We start from the raw sequence: 20,676 nt of genomic DNA, 5'->3' as shown, positions 1-20,676 counted from the left end.
AACATTTGCCCACTCACCCAGCCTATCCAAGTCACCTTGCAGTCTCCTAGCATTCTCCTCACAGCTAACACTGCCCCACAGCCTAGTGTCATCCGCAAACTTGGAGATATTGCCTTCAATTCCCTCATCCAGATCATTAATATATATTGTAAATAGCTGGGGTCCCAGCACTGAGCCTTGTGGTACCCCACTAGTCACTGCCTGCCATTGTGAAAAGGACCCGTTTACTCCTACTCTTTGTTTCCTGTTTGCCAGCCAGTTCTCAATCCACATCAATACTGAACCCCCAATGCCGTGTGCTTTAAGTTTGTATACTAATCTCTTATGTGGGACCTTGTCGAAAGCATTCTGGAAGTCCAGATACACCACATCCACTGGTTCTCCCCTATCCACTCTACTAGTTACATCCTCGAAAAATTCTATAAGATTCGTCAGACATGATTTACCTTTCATAAATCCATGCTGACTTTGACCAATGATTTCACCACTTTCCAAATGTGCTGCTATCCCATCTTTAATAACTGACTCTAGCAGTTTCCCCACTACCGATGTTAGACCAACTGGTCTGTAATTCCCCATTTTCTCTCTCCCTCCCTTCTTAAAAAGTGGGGTTACGTTTGCTACCCGCCAATCTTCAGGAACTACTCCAGAATCTAAAGAGTTTTGAAAGATTATTACTAATGCATCCACTATTTCTGGAGCTACTTCCTTAAGTACTCTGGGATACAGCCTATCTGGCCCTGGGGATTTATCGGCCTTTAATCCATTCAATTTACCCAACACCATTTCCCGGCTAACCTGGATTTCACTCAGTTCCCCCATCTCATTTGACCCCCGGTCCCATGCTATTTCCGGCAGATTATTTATATCTTCCTTAGTGAAGACGGAACCAAAGTAGTTATTCAATTGGTCCACCATATCCTTGTTCCCCATGATCAACTCACCTGTTTCTGACTGCAAGGGACCTACATTTGTTTTAACTAATCTCTTTCTTTTCACATATCTATAAAAACATTTGCAGTCAGTTTTTATGTTCCCTGCCAGTTTTCTTTCATAATCTATTTTTCCTTTCCTAATTAAGCCCTTTGTCCTCCTCTGCTGGTCTTTGAATTTCTCCCAGTCCTGCGGTATGCTGCTTTTTCTGGCTAATTTGTACGCATCATCCTTCGCTTTGATAGTATCCCTGATTTCCCTTGTTATCCATGGATGTACTACCTTCCCTGATTTATTCTTTTGCCAAACTGGGTTGAACAATTTTTGTAGTTCATCCATGCAGTCTTTAAATGTCTTCCATTGCATATCCACCGTCAACCCTTTAAGAATTAATTGCCAGTCAATCTTGGCCAATTCACGTCTCATACCCTCAAAGTTACCTTTCTTTAAGTTCGGAACCATTGTTTCTGAATTAACAATGTCACTCTCCATCCTAATGAAGAACTCAACCATATTATGGTCACTCTTGCCCAAGGGGGCACGTACAACAAGATTGCTTACTAACCCTTAATCATTACTCAATACCCAGTCTAAAATAGCCTGCTCTCTCGTTGGTTCCTGTGCATGTTGATTTAGATAACTATCCCACATACATTCCAAGAAATCCTCTTCCTCAGCACCCCTGCCAATTTGATTCACCCAATCTATATGTAGATTGAAGTCACCCATTATAACTGTTTTGTCTTTGTCGCACGCATTTCTAATTTCCTGTTTGATACCATCTCCAACTTCACTACTACTGTTAGGTGGCCTGTACACAACACCCACCAGCGTTTTCTGCCCCTTAGTGTTTCGCAGCTCTACCCATACCGATTCCACATCCTCCAAACTAATGTCCTTCCTTTCCATTGCATTAATCCCCTCTCTAATCAGTAACGCTACCCCCCACCTCCTTTTCCTTTCTCTCTATCCCTCCTGAATATTGAATATCCCTGGATGTTCAGCTCCCAGCCTTGGTCACCCTGGAGCCATGTCTCCGTGATCCCAACTATATCATAGTCATTAATAGCTATCTGCACATTCACCTCATCCACCTTACTACGAATGCTCCTTGCATTGAGACACAAAGCCTTCAGGCTTGTTTTTACAACACTCTTACCCCTTATAAAATTATGTTGAAAAGTGGCCCTTTTTGATTTTTGCCCTGGTTTTGTCTGCCTGCTAATTTTACTTTTCACCTTGCTACCTATTTCTTCTACCCTCATTTTACACCCCTCGGTCTCTATGCTCACACATTTAAGAAACCCTTTCCCTTTAACTCCATCCTCCACTATCCCATTCGATACCCCACCCCCCTTATTCAGTTTAAAGCCACCCGTGTAGCAGTGGCAAACCTGCCTGCCAGAATGCTGGTCCCACACCTGTTAAGATGCAATCCGTCCCTTTTGTACAGCTCCCCCTTACCCCAAAACAGATCACAGTGATCTAAGAATCTAAATCCCTGCCCCGTGCACCAGTTCCTCAGCCACACGTTCAGGTCCCGTATCTCCCTGTTCCTGCTCTCGCCAGCACGGGGAACTGGAAGCAAACCGGAGATAACAACCCTGGTGGTCCTGCTTTTCAACATTTTTCCGAGCCCTCTAAAGTCACGCTGCAGAATATTCATCCCCTTTTTTCCGACATCGCTTGTGCCGACATGCACTACCACTTCCGGATGTTCACCTTCGCCCTTGAGGATTTTCTGCACTCTGTCCGTGACATCCTGGATCCTGGCACCGGGAAGGCAGCACACCATCCTCACATCCCGTCTGTTGCTGCAGAAACCCCTGTCCGTACCTCTCACGATGGAGTCTCCCACTACAATGGCCTTGCCTGGCATAGGCTCAACAGCCCTATTCGCATCGCAAGCCAGTCCGCCGCTCATGTCTTCTGTCCCAACAGCTTCTAAGCAGATGAACCTGTTTACAAGAGGTACACCATCCGGGGACGTTGGCATTCCATGCTTCCCTCCCTTTCTCACTGTCTCCCACCTTCTCTCTTCCAGTACCTTAGGTGTAACAATCGTACTGTAGGACTTGTCGAGGAACGACTCCGTTTCTCGTACGAACCGGAGGCCATCCACTTGCTTCTCCAGTTCCCCAACAAGGCCCTTCAGGAGCTCCACCTGGATGCACTTTTCGCATTTGTAGCAGCCAGAGGCACCAGCGGTGTCCTTGACCTCCCACATACTGCAAGCATCGCACTGAATCAGCTTGCCTGACATCTCCTTCTTTTGTCTCTACCTCTCAAGCGCATTGCGTGGTCTCCTCTCCTAAGACTCTCGAGCCAAAGACTCACACTTCCCTCACAGGGCCGCTCACTCACTGCCACTCGCTAAGAGCTGTCCTGCTTAAATTGACTGATAAATTGCCTGATTTACCAATTTACAAAGCAAATTCCTCAGTTTTCAACTGTTTTCACCCCTCTGACTCACTTCTCTCCTCCCACTTGGGCTAGAGCCAATCAGTCGTATCTCTTGCTAATCTGCTGCTGCTGCTGTTCCTCCCAAATCTACAGCAGTTCTGAACAAAGACTGTGCGTCCTTGGCCTTTAACTGTTTTCACCCCTCTCCTCCCACTTGGGCTAGAGCCAATCAGTCGTATCTCTTGCTAATCTGCTGCTGCTGTTGTTCCTCCCAAATCTACAGCAGTTCATCTCCTTGGATTTCGAATCTGGTAATCGCGTGACGCAAGAACGGTGAACTCAGGCTGTGCGTCGATCTCAAAGTGGTCAACAAAGCCATCATTCCGGACAAATACCCTCTGCCAACAATAGAAGAGCTAGCTGCGTCGTTCCACAGTTCAACGGTGTTCACAAAACCGGACATGTACCAAAGCTACCTTCAGGTACCACTAGCAGAACACAGTCGGCAGTTGTCAGCATTCATTACACATGAAGGAGCATTTCAGTACCGTAGGATGCCGTATGGACTATGCTCAGCGCCCAGCGCATTTCAAAAAATCGTGGCGTCGGTTCTGACAAGCATTGAAGGAGCACTAAATCTCCTCGATGATGTCGTGGTCCATTGGTAGGGACAAGGAGGAACACGATCGATGACTGCACGCAGTGTTAGCTCATCTCGCGCAATACAACTTGACCCTCAACACAGCAAAGTGCACATTTACAGCATCCGAGATTGATTTTCTCGGGTACAGAGTGACAGCGTCTGGAGTTGAGCCTACTCAGGACAATGTCCAAGCCATCAACGTGATCCCCGCCCCAACTAACGTGAAAGATCTAGCGTCATTTCTGGGCACCACCAACTTCTACCGCAAGTTTGTACAGCAGTACGCTTAGATCACAGAACCGCTACAGAAGCTGCTACAGAAATACACCAAGTGGGAATGGACGGATGAGCAGGACTTCGCATTCAACACGCTGAAAGACAAAATAGCATCTCCGCCTGTTCTCGCACACTTCGACCCAGGTGCTGAAACATACGTCTCAACAGATGCTTCCGGTATAGCGATCGCAGCAGTGTCCTTGCAGAGTATCGAGGGAAGCGAACGACCGATCGCATTCGCATCCCGTCCCATGACTGCCACAAAACGCAAGTACTCCTCGGGGGAACACGAAGCATTAGCGTGCATATACGCGTGTGAACACTGGCACGTATACCTATACGGAAGACCATTCACTCTCCGTACAGATCACCAAGCCCACATCAGGCTCAGGACACCATCCGCTCAGGATCTACAGATGGTCCGATCACCTTCACCAGTACAACTTCAATGTAGAATACCTCGCAGACATGCTCAGTCATGTCCCAATGGTGGTACCTGCAAGCACATGCAGTAGCGACGCTTCAAGCGACATCGACGAATACGTTCTCGTGGTAATTTTGCACGCGATGGCGAATCTCGTGACACGGGGAGAGCTGAAAGCGGAGTCGAAGGTGACGGCACACTGCAAATCGTCTGCCAGTATCTCAGGACAGACTGGCCCAAGGAGATAGCAGACCACTTGGTTCCGTACCACAGGGTACACCACGAACTGGCTGTGGTTGACGATACATGTCACGCACGGAACTCGAGTGGTTATACCCAAATCACTGCGTCTTACAACTGGCACACGAAGGACACCTGGGCATTGTTAAGATGAAACAATGGTGTCGCGATGCAGGGTGGTGGCCAGCAATAGATCGTTGCGTAGAAGATTTTGTTAAAAATTGTGAAGCATGCACAATTAGTGAGAAAGCAACTAGACCATGTCCTGCCCCTCTTCAGCCAATCCCATGGCCGGACAAACCATGGAAGCACTCGCAACTCGATATCTTCGGAGAGGTGCAAGTTGCGCCAAGAAGCCAGCGGTTTCTACTGGTAGTACATAATCTCCACAACAAGTGTCCTGAGATCGCAACTACTTTCTCAGTCACGACAAGCTCGATCATCGCGATTCTCGAAAAGCTGTTCACTAAGTGGGGACTGCCGGAGGTCATAACGACGGACAATGGCCCTCAGTTCATATCTGAACAGTTCTCCACTTTCCTCGCGAGCTACGATATTCAACATCAGCGGACGTCGAGATACAACCCCCAATCGAATGGCGGGGTTGAACGATTCAATCGCGTGATTACGGAAAGCATAAAAGCGAGCATGTCGGAGGGGAAAACGTTCGAACAGTCAATCCATGTTCTCCTCCGATCCTACAGATTCACACCACACACGTTGACTGGGAAAACACCAGCAGAGCTGATGATAGGGCGCAACCTGCAAACAAAATTAAATGCTCTTCAACAATCATCGCACCCAAATCCGGACACAAGAGCGAGGGCGGAAATGATAGTGCACAGACAAGCAAACGGGAAAGCGTACTGTGATGCCAAACGAAGAGTACGAGCACCGCGGTTCGGCGACTGGGTACGGATCAGCCGCCCTAACAGGCAACATAAGCTTGCAAGCGCACTCTCCAAGCCGATACAGATTAAACGGAGATTCGGCGAGAGCGCGTACCTCAGAGTAGAATTTAAAGTTTAAGAAAATAGCACAACTATGACCTTTTTCTCAAATCATGTTTTTTCAATCATGTCTTGTTTCTTTGCAGTCTTCTCTATTTAAGAATTATATTATATATATGTATAATTTATGTATATCTTTCTGTGTTTATGCCTGTGATTCTACTGCAAGCAAGATTTATCATTGTACCTGTAGTTCGCTGTACTGGTTAATATGACAATAAAAGTGAACTTCAACTTGAACAACAGCCGAGGTTGGTTATTTAATATCCAGAGAACAAATGGAAAATACAACTGATTGTGCAGAAGTGTCAGGATGTACAAAATATTACCGTTTAAGTAAAGATTTTTAAACAAGTTATGTGAGACCCTCATATAGAAAGGAACTGCAGATGCTGGTATATACTGAAGATAGGCACAATGTGCTGGAGTAACTCAGCAGGTCAGGCAACATCCCGAGATAAAGGATGGGTGACGTTTCAGGTCAGGACCCTTCTTTAGACTGAAAGTAGAGAGGAGAGAATTGGAGGAAGGATAAGGTCAGAACAAAGCAGGGCCGGCAGGGCCGTGGGACCCACACTCAATACTCCTCCGCAGCCTTTCTTCCACCCACCCCTCACGCACAATCAGTTCCAACCTGAAACATCACCGATCCATGTTCTCCAGAGATACTGCCTGACCTGCTGAGTTGCTCCAGCACTCTGTATCCTTCTGTGTTGCACTGTTCCTCAACAAGTTCACCCATCCAGACAGATTAAGGCAAACTCAGCGAATAGCAGAAGGAGATACTATTTTGCTTGGTGAATAATGAAAGCTTATGTTACCGAGTTGACTATTCAGCAGTATAATGATCAAGTCTAGTTTTCTTATCATATGCACAAGTACGTTGAGGTACAAGTATAATGAAGATCTTGCTCACAGCAGCATTACAGGCACATTGACTCAGGCAAGTACACAGAAACATAAATTATACCGAAATTCTACATAGAAATTTTGCAAAACAGCAAAATGAAAAACCGACACTAATATAAAATACAATTCAGGAAAACAAGGTGACACAAGAGGTAATTTATAGTATTCTGTTTTCAAAGTAAAATTAGGGTTGTTTCAGTTGGTTCAAGAACCTGATAGGCACAAAAAGCTGGGGTAACTCAATGAGTCAGGCAGCATTTCTGAAGAAAAGGAATAGGTGATGTTTCAAGTCAATCAATCAATCAATTAATCAATCAACCTTTATTGTCATCTTGCAAAGCAACAGTTGTACAGTGCAAAATGAGAAGACGTTTCCCAGGGAAACGCACATAAAACTTCGCATCGCACATAAAACTTAAACATTTCACACATAAATAAAAACAATCCAGCCCCTGGTAAAACAGTGCGAATAGTTAAAAAGTGCAGGCAAAAACAGCAACATTAAAATACAAGTAAAAACAGTTATAAATTGTCCAGGGCAGCTGATTTAAGTGGCCAGTGCCAGAGTTATTAATTTGTCAGTGCAAAAAGCAGCAGAATCAGGTGGAGTGACTGTTTAACAGCCTCACAGCCTGCTTTAGACCTGATAGCTCGAGGAGAGTAACTGTTCCTGAACCTGGTGGTATGTGACTTCAAACTACTGTGGTTTGAAGTCACATACATTTAGAAACATAGACATTTAGAAAAATAGGTGCAGAAGTAGGCCATTCGGCCCTTTGAGCCAGCACTGCCATTCAATATGGTCATGGCTGATCATTTAAAATCAGTACCCCATTCCTGTTTTTAACTCATATCCCTTGATTCCTTAAGTCCGAAGAGCTAAATCTAACTCTCTCTTGAAAGCATCCATTGAATGTCTGTAATGATAGCAATGAGAAGAGGATATCGCGTAAAAGTTAGATGCCACCTTCTGGAGGCAGTGTCTCATGCAGACTTTATTGATGATGTGGCGAACTGTGCCCCTGAGTCCATCACTCTCTGCAGCCTCCAATTCCTGTGCAATTGTCTAGCCATACCAAGTCATAATGCAGCGTTTCAGGATACTTTTTACAGTACTCTGTAGAGGTTGGTTACTGTAGACTATTTTGTGACATGTAAAATCTCTTTAAACTTCTTAAAAAAACAAAGCATTGCCATGTCTTCTTTGTGATTACATCCATGCACTGTATCCAGGACAAATCATCTGAGATGTTAATGCCCAGGAATCTGTACCTGCCTCTCCATCACTGATCCACAAAGGAAAATCAGCATGTGTAGGAAGGATCTGCAGATGCCGGTTAAAACCAAAGGTGGACACAAAATGCTACAGTAACTCAGCAGGGCAGGCATCATCTCTAGAGAGAAGGAATGGATGACGCTTTGTCAAACCTTAAAAGCAAGGATGGCCTACTCTTGCACTTATTTTTCAATGAGGTACCCCCTCATCCTTCTAAACTCCATCGAGTGCAGGCCCAGTGTCGACAAATGCTCATCACCTGTTAACCCAATCATTCCTGGATTATTCTCATACACCTCCTCTGGATCCTCTCCAACGCCAGCACATTCTTCCTCAGATATGGGTCCCCAAAACTGCTCACAACCCCCAAATATGGCCTGACCAGCGCCTTTTTAAGGCTCAGCATTATATCTCTGTTTTTGTATTCTAGCCCTCTCAAAATATGCTAGCATTGTGGTCACCTTCCTTACTACTGATTGACTTGCAATTTAACTATGGGAATCCTGCACCAGCACTCCCAAGTCCCTTTGCATCTCCAATTCCTGAGTTCGCTCCCCATTTAGAAAATAGTCTACACCTTTATTTCTACTACCAAAATGCATGACTCCACACTTTACCTCACTGTATTCTATATGCCACTTCTCAGCCCACTCTCTCAACCAGTCCAAATCCTACTGCAGAACCCATGCTTTCTCTACACTACCTGCCCCACCACCTATCTTCATATTGGTTTTAACCATATTCAAACTTGGCTACAAAGCCTACACTCTCTCCATAGGGGGGCGCTGCAGTGGCAGCAGCCCTCTCAGCAGCGCGTTAGTTTTTTCAACTTTTTTTATTTTTTTAGTATGTTTTAAAGTATGTTTTTAATGTTTCTTTGTGTGTCTTGTGCGGGGGGTGGTGTGGGTGGATAAGGGGGAAACCGTTTCGGCCGCCTCCTCCATGGAGAGGCGACTTTTTCCAGGTCGCCTCCCCCATGGCCTAACAGCAAGGATCGGCGCGGCCTTTCCCGGAGACGCGCCCGGGGCTTCAGCGGCAGGCGCAACGTGGACTCTTGGCGTGGAGCGGGTGAGCCCTCGCTGGGGCTCGCTGGAGGGGAGCGTTCCGTTTCGCTGGCCCGGGGCAGCCGTCAGCCTGAATCCGCGGTCTGCACAGCTCCAACTGGCGCGGCGTCTACAGCCCGGGATCCCTCGTGGGGGACCCGGGGTAAGAAGAAGCCATCACTGCCGGCCCGCGGCCAACTTCTACCGTGGGCCCAGCATGGAGTTACCATCATCCCTGGAGGGGAGCTTCGACCACCGGCCCTGCGGTCGGCGGTGCTTCTGGCTGCGGCACGGCGCGGTGGGAACCTTAAATCTTCGACCGGCGGCCTGCGGCCTACACCAACCTGAAGCCGCGGTCTCCGGTGGGGAAGAGCCGATCCTGGACTTACCTTGCCTTTGACTTTGTCCCTTACCATCTGGACGCCCGCAGCAACGTCTGCGGAGGGTGGAGGTCCCGACCACGGGGGAAAATGGAGGAGGTCTGGCCAAGTTCTGTGCCTTCTACCACAGTGATGAATGTTGTGGTGGATGTTTGTGTTACATTTTTATTGTGGTTGCGTGTTCTTTATTATTGTACTGCTGCTGACAACCCAAATTCCACCGACCCTGGTTGTGTGGCAATAAATTATATCAATTCAATTCAATTTGCTTATCCATATCATCGGCATACACTGTGAAAAGTAGCAGCCTCAGCACCCACCCCTGCAGAACACCACTAGTCACTAGCAGTCAACCAGAAAAGGCTCCCTTTATTGCCACTCTCTGTCTTCTGCCATCCAGCCAATCTGCTGTCCATGCTAGTATCTTCCCTCTGATACCAGGGCTCTCATCTTCTTTAGCAGCCTCACGTGTGGCACCTGCTCAAAGGTTTTCTGAAAATCCACAAAGTATGTGGGAAGGGGGTGGGAAGGGTGGGAAGGGATGAGTGAACCAGAGAGTTGTGGAGGGAACAGTCTCCTATTTATTTATTGGTGAGACCAAAAGCAGATGCATTACAGAAGAAAGCCATAGACACTGCCCGGTCTTTCACAGGAGACCACTCCACCATCGAAAGGATCTATAAAGAGCACTGCCTCAAAAACAACAGCCAATGTTATCAAAGACATACATCACCCTGGCCTCATTAATTTTGCTCCTACCATCAGGAAGAAAATACACGCCCTGCAAACGGTGATGACCAGGTTCAAGAGTAGCTTCTTCCTAGAATCTGTCAGGCTATTGAACACTCCACAACAATACCTCAGCAATTCAACTTCTATGGACTGTGTCTTTGGTTGGACTACAGATTTTGCTTTAGTTTGCACTAGTATTATGATCATTTATTTACTGAATTGTTTTGATTATTGGACTTATCTATGTAAATTAGGTTTACGGGCCTGTTGTAGGAAGTAAAGGGCCTGTCCCACTTCGGCTTCATTTGCCGGTAATTTACGCTATATAATTTACGCGTCACGATGCACGGCGCGCGTGTCGTGCTGCGCACATGATGCGTGCACATTACGCATGCATGGTGCGCATTATGTGCGCATGGTGCGTGGTGACGTAGGCAGTGACGCACGGTCGTGCGCGGCGCCCCAGGATTTTGAGATGTACAAAATCTTTGTGCGCCATCTGCATGACGTGCAAATGACGCCCAAGTGGGACAGACCCTTATGCCCCTGTCCCACTTAGGAAACCTGAATGGAAACCTCTGGAGACTTTGTGCCCCACCCAAGGTTTCCATGCAGTTCCCGGAGGTTGCAGGTGGTTGCCGGAGGTTGCAGGTAGTGGAAGCAGGTAGGGAGACTGACAAAAACCTCCGGGAACCTCCGGGAACCGCACGGAAACCTTGGGTGGGGCGCAAAGTCTCCAGAGGTGTCCGTTCAGGTTTCCTAAGTGGGACAGGGGCATAAAGAATCCAGTTGTTCCATTGTCTGTACATATGGTAATTAAGCATTCTTCTGACATGAGGTCACAGAAGACAGATGAAGCAAGGAGTTAAAAAAGGCAAATAGTTCATAGGTTTTGTCACATCCTGTTTTAATTGGTGAGATTACAGCTACAAACTTGCCTACAGTTTCTGAATCTTCACCAAAGAGAGGATATACGTGATAAAGAGGGAGTGCAATGAAAGTTCACAAGACTGATTCCTGCAATAGCAGACTATTGCATGAGGTTGGCTCGTCTGAATTTATATTCATTGGAGATTAAAAGAATGGAAGACTGAAATCAACAAAACTCTGACCGGGCTACATAGAGCGGATGCATGGAGAATGTTTCCATGAAATTGGAAGTTTAGAACAAGTGTCGAGATCCAGAGATCACAGGCAAGAATAGGCAAGAAATTTAAAACTGAGATTAAGGGAATTTTCTTCACTCAAATGTAGGTGAATCTGTGGAAATTGTTACCAGAGAGATCTCTAGAGACCGTTACTGAATGAATTTCGGAAGGAATTAGATACATTTTGAATTAACCTTAAAGCTGCATCTTCTAGTCTTTGAAATTACCAACATAGGAGAAAGGTTTTGACGGGACTGAAGAAAAGGGGCACGTCAATCCCCTTTCATGATCTCTTCTTTCACAGGGTACAAACTATAAACTGATATCTACTACAAACCTTCTGACTGCCACACTTCCACCCATTCTGTCTCCGACTAATACACTATCCCCCTACTCTCAATTTCTCTGTCTCCGCAACATCTGCACCCAAGATGAAACTTTTCATTCTAGGACATCCAAGATATCCTCGTTCTTTAGTAAATCCGGCATCTTCTCCCTCATCATAGATGAATCCCTCACCTTCATCTCCTCTGTATCTTGTAGTTTTGCTCTTGCTCCCTCTCTCTCCAGACAGAACAAGGATAGAGTTCCCCTGGTCCTCACCTTTTACCCCGCTAGCCTCCATATCCTCCATATGCAGGACTTACTCCAGCATATTGTGCCTTTGTTGTAAACCAGCATTTGTAATTTTTTTTTCTACGTTCCGACTGTTCACTCAGTCAATGCCTCTCATAATTTTAAATACGTCTATTGGGTCTCCCCTAAGCTCAGATACCCATGAGAAAACAATGCAAGTTTGTCCACATTTTCCTTTTTGCGAATTATATATTTTGTGCATCAATTCATTCATTATCAGGCCATGTATGCAGCCCAGTCTGTCCAATTGAACCTTTGTCATCAAGTAATGAAGAAGTCCTCTGAGTTGATCAGCACTTTTGGGAAGTTTCTATTCTACTGAAATTACAGTCACTGAATCAGATAAGGGGGAAATCCTTTAAAACCGAGACGAGGAGAACTTTTTTCACACAGAGAGTGGTGAATCTCTGGAACTCTCTGCCACAGAGGGTAGTTGAGGCCAGTTCATTGGCTATAGTTAAGAGGGAGTTAGATGTGGCCCTTGTGGCCAAGGGGATCAGAGGGTATGGAGAGAAGGCAGGTACGGGATACTGAGTTGGATGATCAGCCATGATCATATTAAATGGCGGTGCAGGCTCGAAGGGCCGAATGGCCTACTCCTGCACCTAATTTCTATGTTTCTATGTTTCTATAACATTGTTTACAGTATGTTTTTGGATAAATCTTCTTCATGGGCAGAAATAATCTTTCTTTGCAGCTTCTTTAACTTGCAGCCTGTGTTTTTATTATACGTTGTGTGGAATCAATATCCCATGGTATGCTTATAGCATGCTGAGTAAATCTTGGTCAATTGGTCAGTAAATGACAATCTTCACGAGGCTACAGATGACAGAAGTCCACCCCTGAATGATCGACCACAGGACACAGGTGACTTTTCAATAGTTGTTTTCCCTCTGAGTCAAAACCTGATGCACTTTACTGTTTTATTGCTGTTATTTCTCAGTCATCACAAGCATGGTCGGTGACACAGTGGTAGAGTTGCTGCCTTACAGTGCCAGAGACCCAGGCTTGATTCTGACTATGGTTGTTTGTCTGTTCGGTGTTTGTACGATCTCCCTGTGACTGCATGTGTTTTCCCCGGGATTTCTGGTTTTCCCCCACACTCCAAAGACGTACAGGTTTGTAGATACAAGATACAAGATACAAGATACAAGATACATTTAATTGTCATTGGTTAATAGGCTTGGTGAAATTGTAAATTGTCCATCACGTGCAGGATAGTGTTATGCCTGTCCCACTTAGGAAACCTGAACGGAAACCTCTGGAGACTTTGCGTCCCACCCAAGGTCTCCGAGCGGTTTCCGGAGGTTGCAGGTGGTTGCCGGAGGTTGCCAGAGGTTGCAGGTGGTGGAAGCAGGTAGTGAGACTGACAAAAACATCCGGGAACCTCCGGGAACCTCCGGGAACCGCACAGAAACCTTGGGTGGGGCGCAAAGTCTCCAGATGTTTCCGTTCAGGTTTCCTAAGTGGGACAGGGGCGTAAGTGTGCGGGTGTCGCTGGTCAGCACAGTCTTGGTGGGCCGAAGATCTGTATCTCTAAAAATAAAATCTAAAACCTGAAATAGTGCAACGAGAGATGACATGACATTTTCAGGATATTTCTCAACAGTCATCCCACATTTTCATCACTTCTTTCATTGCGGTGGAATTCCAATGATTCATATGCCACTCCCCACCTCATACAGTATTTGCTTCCTTGCCACAAAGCATGTTAAGTCTTCTATGTTTTGTGGAAACTATGAAAGGTAAATTCATTACCTCGGCCATCAACATCCACCCTACCCTAAATTCATCTAATCTGCTCTGGCAGAAGGCAAAGAGTGGCAATGAAGGCGTGTTTTACTGGTTGGCTGCAAGTGACAAACGGAGTTCGCAGGGGTCGGTCCTGGGGCCATTACTCTTCACATTGTATATGAAAGGATTTGACCCGGAGATTGAAGGCTTTGTGGCCAAGCTTGCAGATGATACATAAATAGGTGAAGGGTAGTATAAAGAAAGCAGGGGCACTGCAGAAGGAGTTGGACAGGTTGGGAGAATGGGCAGAGAAGTGGCAGATGGAAGACAGTGTAGCAAAGTGTGGAGTCATGCATTTTAGAAGTAGGAATAAAGCCATAGACTATTGTCTCAAATCCAGGAATCAGAGGTGGAAAGGGAGTTGGGAGTGCTGGTGCAGGATTCCCAAAATGTTAATCTGCAAGTCGAATCTGTAATAAAGAAAACCATCTCAATGCTAGTATTTTTTTTTCAAGAGGGTTTGTATACAAAAACAGGGATGTAATGATGAGGCTCTATAAGGCATGGTGAAGCAGTATTTGCAATATTATGAGCAATTTTGGGCACCATATCTAAGAAAGGATGTGTTGGCTCTGGGGAGGGTCCAGAGGAGCTTTACAAAAATGATCCCAGGAATTAGTAGGTTAATATATGATGAGCGTTTGTCGACACTGGGCTTGTACTTACTGGAGTTTAGAAGAATGAGGGGGGGCCTCATTGCAACATACAGAATAATGAAAGGTTTGGATAGAGTGGATATGGAGAGGATGTCTCCACTAGTGGGAGAGTCCAGAACTAGAGATCATATTATCAGAATTCAAGGATGTTCTTTTTGGGAGGAGATGAGGAGGAATTTCTTCAGTCAGAGGGTGGTGAATCTGTGGGAGTCTTTGCCACAGAAGACTACGGCCAAGCCAGTAGATATTTTTAAGACATAGTTACTTGATTAGTATAGGTGTCAGAAGTTATGGGGAGAATGCCAGAGAATGAGGTTTACGACGGAGAGATAGATCAGCCATGGCAGATCTATCTCTCCCAATGGTGGAATATACTTGATTGTCCAACATGCCTCATTTACATTAGTCCCACCTGCCTGTGTTAGTATAAATTCAGAATTTTCCAATTTCAGGTATTTCGTACACACAAGGTCTTCTCCTGCACACAACCACATGTCTATCCAGTTTTCTTTCACCTTTGTTTACCTTTCCCATTTCCTCACCTCTCCCTCTTTCCCACATGGTTCTAAGTGCCTATACTCCTCTCCTCTACTGCTTCTTACCAACTCCTGTCCCTACCCTCCCTCGCACTGCAACATACTAGGAGATTCTCCTCTTCCCTTTCAGTCATGATGTAGGTTCTCAACCCAAAATGTACGCTCATGACTTTCATCTCCGCAGGTGCCGCTTCACCCGAGTTCTCCAACTTCAGTTTTTATTTATAGCCTCAATGGATCAATGGTTCAATTATACTTTATTGTCACATGTACATTAACAAGTATAGTGACATTCCATTGTTGAATACAGTTCAGAAAATATCTTGATATACTTAGACCCAATCATGTTTAAGTACAGTAGGTTAGGAATATTAGATTATACTGAGCCACTACCAAAGAGTAACCATGTTTCCGATACCATTTTGTATGGTTCAAGTCCAAGACTCATTAGAGATGTAGGGTCTTAACTTGGCAACAAAGGCAGCAGAACTGGGTTGGAGTTGCAGTGTTGGTCTGGCCAGGGTATTCTGTTGGTGTTCTCCATCGCTGCTCTGTGCCACTGCAGGCCACACGCTCATCCTCTTGAAACATGCAAACTCCACACAAACAGCATCAGAGGTCAGAATCAAACCTGGGTCTCTACCGCTGCTGGGGAAGCAGCTCTACCAGCTGTGCCATGTTACTGCTCATGTTTCCTTGGTTTACAGAATTTAAGAACTGGTGACTGTCTGACCAGGCACAATACAAACAATCAACTATAAAAATAAGCATGTCAGATTATCACCAGACTTAATTGCAGTTATACTGTACACCATTTGCCTAATAAAATGAATTGGCAATTACACAGCTCCTTGATACAGAGTGAATGCTGTAATTTTCACTCCTTCCCAAGCCAAAGCTTTCTACTCTTAGTAGGGGGGGTACCTGCATGGAGCTGGTTTGGCTGCAACAGGTTATCAACCAGACACCATGAAAGATATCAAGTGTCAAGAATGTTTAATTGTCAAATGCCCAAACAATGGAGCAATGAAGTTTTACAGCGCCAGAGACCTAGGTTTGATTCTGACTATGGGTGCTGTTTGTATGGAATTTGTACATTCTCCCCATGACCTCACGGGTTTTCTCCGTGTGTTCCGGTTTCCTCCTGCTTTCCAAAGATAGAGATTTGTGGGACTTCGGTAAAAATTGTAAATTGACCCAGGTGTGTAGGATCGTGCTAGTGTATGGGAATAGCTGGTCAGCATGAACTGTGTGGACTGAAGAGCCTGTTGAATCTGTAAACTAAACTATTAATGGCCTGTCCCACTTTCACGACCTAATTCACGACCTCTGCCAAGTTTGCCCTTGACTCCTACTCATAGCATGGTCATCACAAGGTCGTAGGAGGTCATAGGTAGGTCATGATGCTAGTCATAGGTACTCGTGGCATCAAGTAGGTCGGGGCGTTTTTCTAGCCTGATGAAAAATGTCCACGAGTAAAAAAGGTCGTGAATTAGGTCGTGAAAGTGGGACAGGCCCTTTAATTATTTGCTTGGGAAGGAGAGAACTTTCACTCTGTATCAGGGAGATATTCAATTGATACTTCAGCTTTTAAAATGAACGGGATATACTCTATAATCATTCCAGACCTAGCTTTTCAATCTTTATAACCACATCTAAAGTGGGAAGATGCTTTGCAAAATGAAGAATCATTATAAGGACTAATACTTAAAGAAAAAAAATATTAGTTCAGCCAGCAACATTTGAAAATATTCCCCATTAGGTCAAATTGCTTACTGAATATTAATTGAATTTTTAATAGATGAAAATCTCATTCAAAGCCAGAGATTCTGGCATAGTTCGCTATGTTAACCTGAATAGCACTGAGTGATTGTGAAGTTCCACTTGTATTCCATCTAGTATCGATTGAGCAATTGAACATGGAACATGGACCATGTTTCAATCTAAACATGGAACCATTCAGCCATAGAGCTAAATGGCATGGAAATAGGCCCTCCAGCCCAACTTATCCATGCTGACCCAAGTTGCTTAATCGAGTTAGTCCCACTTGCCTGCATCTGGCCAATATCTCTCCAAACCTTTCTTAACCTTTACATATTCAGCTACTTACCTAATTCCATCATGCATTTCCTAATCTGACCTTTCCAGGGTCTTACATCGCAGCTTCCTTGGGGTTATCCCATTGAATAGTCTACATATATTATAAATCATTACCCCTCCTCATTCTGCAACTGTTCCCCCTTCAAACCCCTCTTTAATCCCAACATTCCTACGGTTTGCCCTCTCTTGTGCACATTATAACTTATTGAACCGGGATACTGAGTTGGATGATCGCCATGATCATATTGAATGGCGGTCAGGCTCGAAGGGGAAATCCTGCACCACTATGTTTCTATGTTTCTAACCCATGCAGGGAATTCACACACATTAAACAAATTATGACATTCCAATGGCCAAACACAGGGCTGAGACAAACACAAGCACATTTCAAGGAAATCCTTCAAACCTCAGGGATATTAATACAAAGGATGCATAGATCATTCAAGTCATTGCACAGGCCTCAACCAAAATTCCAACAGCCTCATATTGCCTACAGATGTCAAAATCATTTCCATTCTATATGTTAGAACTTTAACTTGTACCTTTATTATTTCATCCAAAATTTAATTTTATGAGCAGGGTACATAGAACAGTACAGCATAGGAACAGGCCCTTTGTCCCCACAATAACCATGCCGAACATGATGCCGTTAAATTTATATCCTCTGCCTGCACTTGATCCATTTCCTTCCATTCCCAGCATATCCATTGGCCTGTCAAAAAGCCTCTTGAATTACATTTTTGTATCTGCCTCCACCACCATCCCCAGCAGCACATTCCAGGCACCCACCACCCTCTGCGCAAACAAATGTTTCCCCTACACCTCCTTTAAATATTATCTCTCACCTTAGAACTACACCCTCTAGTCTTTGACATTATCACCCTGCGAGAGAGGCTCTGAATGCCTACCCTATCTATGCCTCTCATAATTTTAAAAACCACTATGAGGACTCCCCTCAGCCTGCAATGTTCCAGCAAAAATAATCCAAGTTTGTCCAACTTTTCCTCAGATAATATCCTCAAATTGATGCAACACTCTGGTAAACCTCTTCTGCACCATCTTCATAACCTAAAATGTCTTCCTATGATGTGGCAACCAGAACTGCATGTAATATTCCAAGTGCAGCCAAGCCAAAGTCCTATAAAGGTGCAACATGACTTCCTGATTCTTAAGGGCCTGTCCCACTTGCATGTCCTTGGCGCGCAAATTACGCAACCTCGTGGTCGCGTTGAGGCGCACGGGCATCGTGTGGCCGCGCAGGGCCGGTCCCACTGAAAAGCGCAGAGGAGTATGTAGTTGTGCGCGACATCGCGCAGGGCTCCGAAATCTTTGTAGCGAACAAAATCTTCGCGCGCCAACGGCCTGTCGCTTAACTAACGGCCAAAGTGGGACAGGCCCAAGACCCTGGAGAGACACAACCTCCAACAACAGTCTCACCTCCAACAACAGCAGAAGCAGGCAAACGATCGCCGCCTGACTGATAAAGACAAGCATTTCCTATAACTTCTTTCCTATTGTATTTACTTCTGTTACCACTTTCAGGGAACTTGATCTCCAAGATCCCTTTGTCTATCAATGCTGTTGAGAGCCTAGCCATGAACTGTATATGTGTAGGAAGGAACTGCAGATGCAGGTTAAAACCAAAGATTGACACAAAAGCTGGAGTAACTCAGCGGGTCAGACAGCATCTCTGGAGAAAAGGAATAGGTGACATTTTGGGTCGAGACCTTCTGACTAAGAGTCAGGGGAAAGGGAAATGAGAGATATAGACGGTGATATAGAGAGATACAGTATAGTACAAATGAATGAAAAATATGTGTATTTGTGTATTTACCCCTTACTTTAGATTTCCTCAAGTCCAAAAGCTCACACTACCTTGGGTGAATAACTCAACCTGTTATTCACCCACCCATTTCTGTAGTTGATATTTATATCTACATAATCTACATCAGTGGGCCCAGCACAGATCCCTGCAGAACTGCACTGGTCACAGACAGCTAGGCAGAATAATACCCTCCCACCACAATCCTCTGTCTTCTATCACAAATGCAAACAACCTAGTCACCATGGATCCTATGTATCTTAATCTTTTGGATTAACGACTATGAGGGACTTTATTCAAATGCTTGATTACAAGGTAGGTAGACAACATCCGCTGGTCTACCCTCTTCAATCACCTTCATAACCTCCACAAAAAACTCAATCAGATTTGCAAGTCATGATTTGGCATGGACAAAACCATGCTGACTGTCCATTCTCTTCCAAATGTGAGTAAATCCTATCCCTAAGAATCTTCTCTATTAGCTTCCATATAATTGGTATGTGGCTGTTCAACCTATAATTTCATGGATTATCTCTACCTTATCTCTTAAATAGAGGAACAACATTGGCTGCATTCCAGTCTTTCAGGACCTCCCCTGTGGCAAGAGAAAACACAAAGATCGTTGTCAAAGCCCCCACAATCTCTTCTCTTGTCTCTCTCAATAACCTGGGATAGATCCCACCAAACCCTGGGGATTTATCCAACTTGATGCTCATCGAGAGCCCCAACCCCACCTTCTTGCTGATCTCAGACTGCTGTTGCATATTAGTATTCCCCACCCTGATCTCACTCTCCTCCATGTCATTCTCCTTGACGAAAACAGATTTAGCTTAGTTTAGAGATACAGCACGGAAACAAGCCCTTCAGCCCACTGGGCCCTCACTGACCAGCAATCCCCACACATTAACACTATCCTGCATACCAGGGTATGCAGGATAGTGTTAATGTGTGGGGATTGTTTACACTTTCACCAAGCCAATTTACCTACATACCTGTACATCTTTGAAGTGTGGGAAGAAACTGAAGATCTCAGTGAAAACCGATGCTGTCACAGGTAGAACAGACAAACTCAGTACAGAAACCTCTTGATTCCACCTCTTGCAGTCTGAAGAAGGGTCTTGACCCGAAACGTCACCCAATACTTCTATCCAGAGATGCTGCCTGTCCCACTAAGTTACTCCCGCATTTTGTGTCTACCTTCGGTGTAAACCAGCATTTGCAGTACATTCCTACACCTAACAAGTTCTGCGCATTTAAGCCAATTTTACTGAGTAAAGGGCCTGTCCCACTTGTATGCAATTGCGTGCGTTTGGTGCGACCGGCCGGAAGCGGAGGTCGCTCATGACGCCATTTACGCATATAAAGGGGGGTTGCTGGCTGCTATTCCATGATCATCATGGAAGAGATACAGATTGCATTGCTACAACAGCAACAGAGACTTCTGTTAGCAGCAGCCCTCATGCTTACAAATCATCTAGGCGGAAGTACAACAAGGGAGGCTATCAGGAAACCCAAGAAGGGGTCTGTGTGGACGAGGTCTTTGTTCCGGATGAGTCCCACTTTGGGCCAGTACGAGATCATGATGATGGATCTGCAGTGGAAAGATTAGGCTGCCTTAATCTTACCAGGAACCCCCCCTGACCTGTTTCAGAAGCTAAAAACATGTGTTGGTCCTCTTCTGCAGTAAACGGACACCTTCATGAGGAAGACACTGG

Source organism: Leucoraja erinacea, chromosome 11 (assembly GCF_028641065.1).
Source record: "Leucoraja erinacea ecotype New England chromosome 11, Leri_hhj_1, whole genome shotgun sequence".
In the NCBI taxonomy this organism is placed as follows: domain Eukaryota; kingdom Metazoa; phylum Chordata; class Chondrichthyes; order Rajiformes; family Rajidae; genus Leucoraja; species Leucoraja erinaceus.
This window is presented reverse-complemented; position numbering follows the sequence as displayed.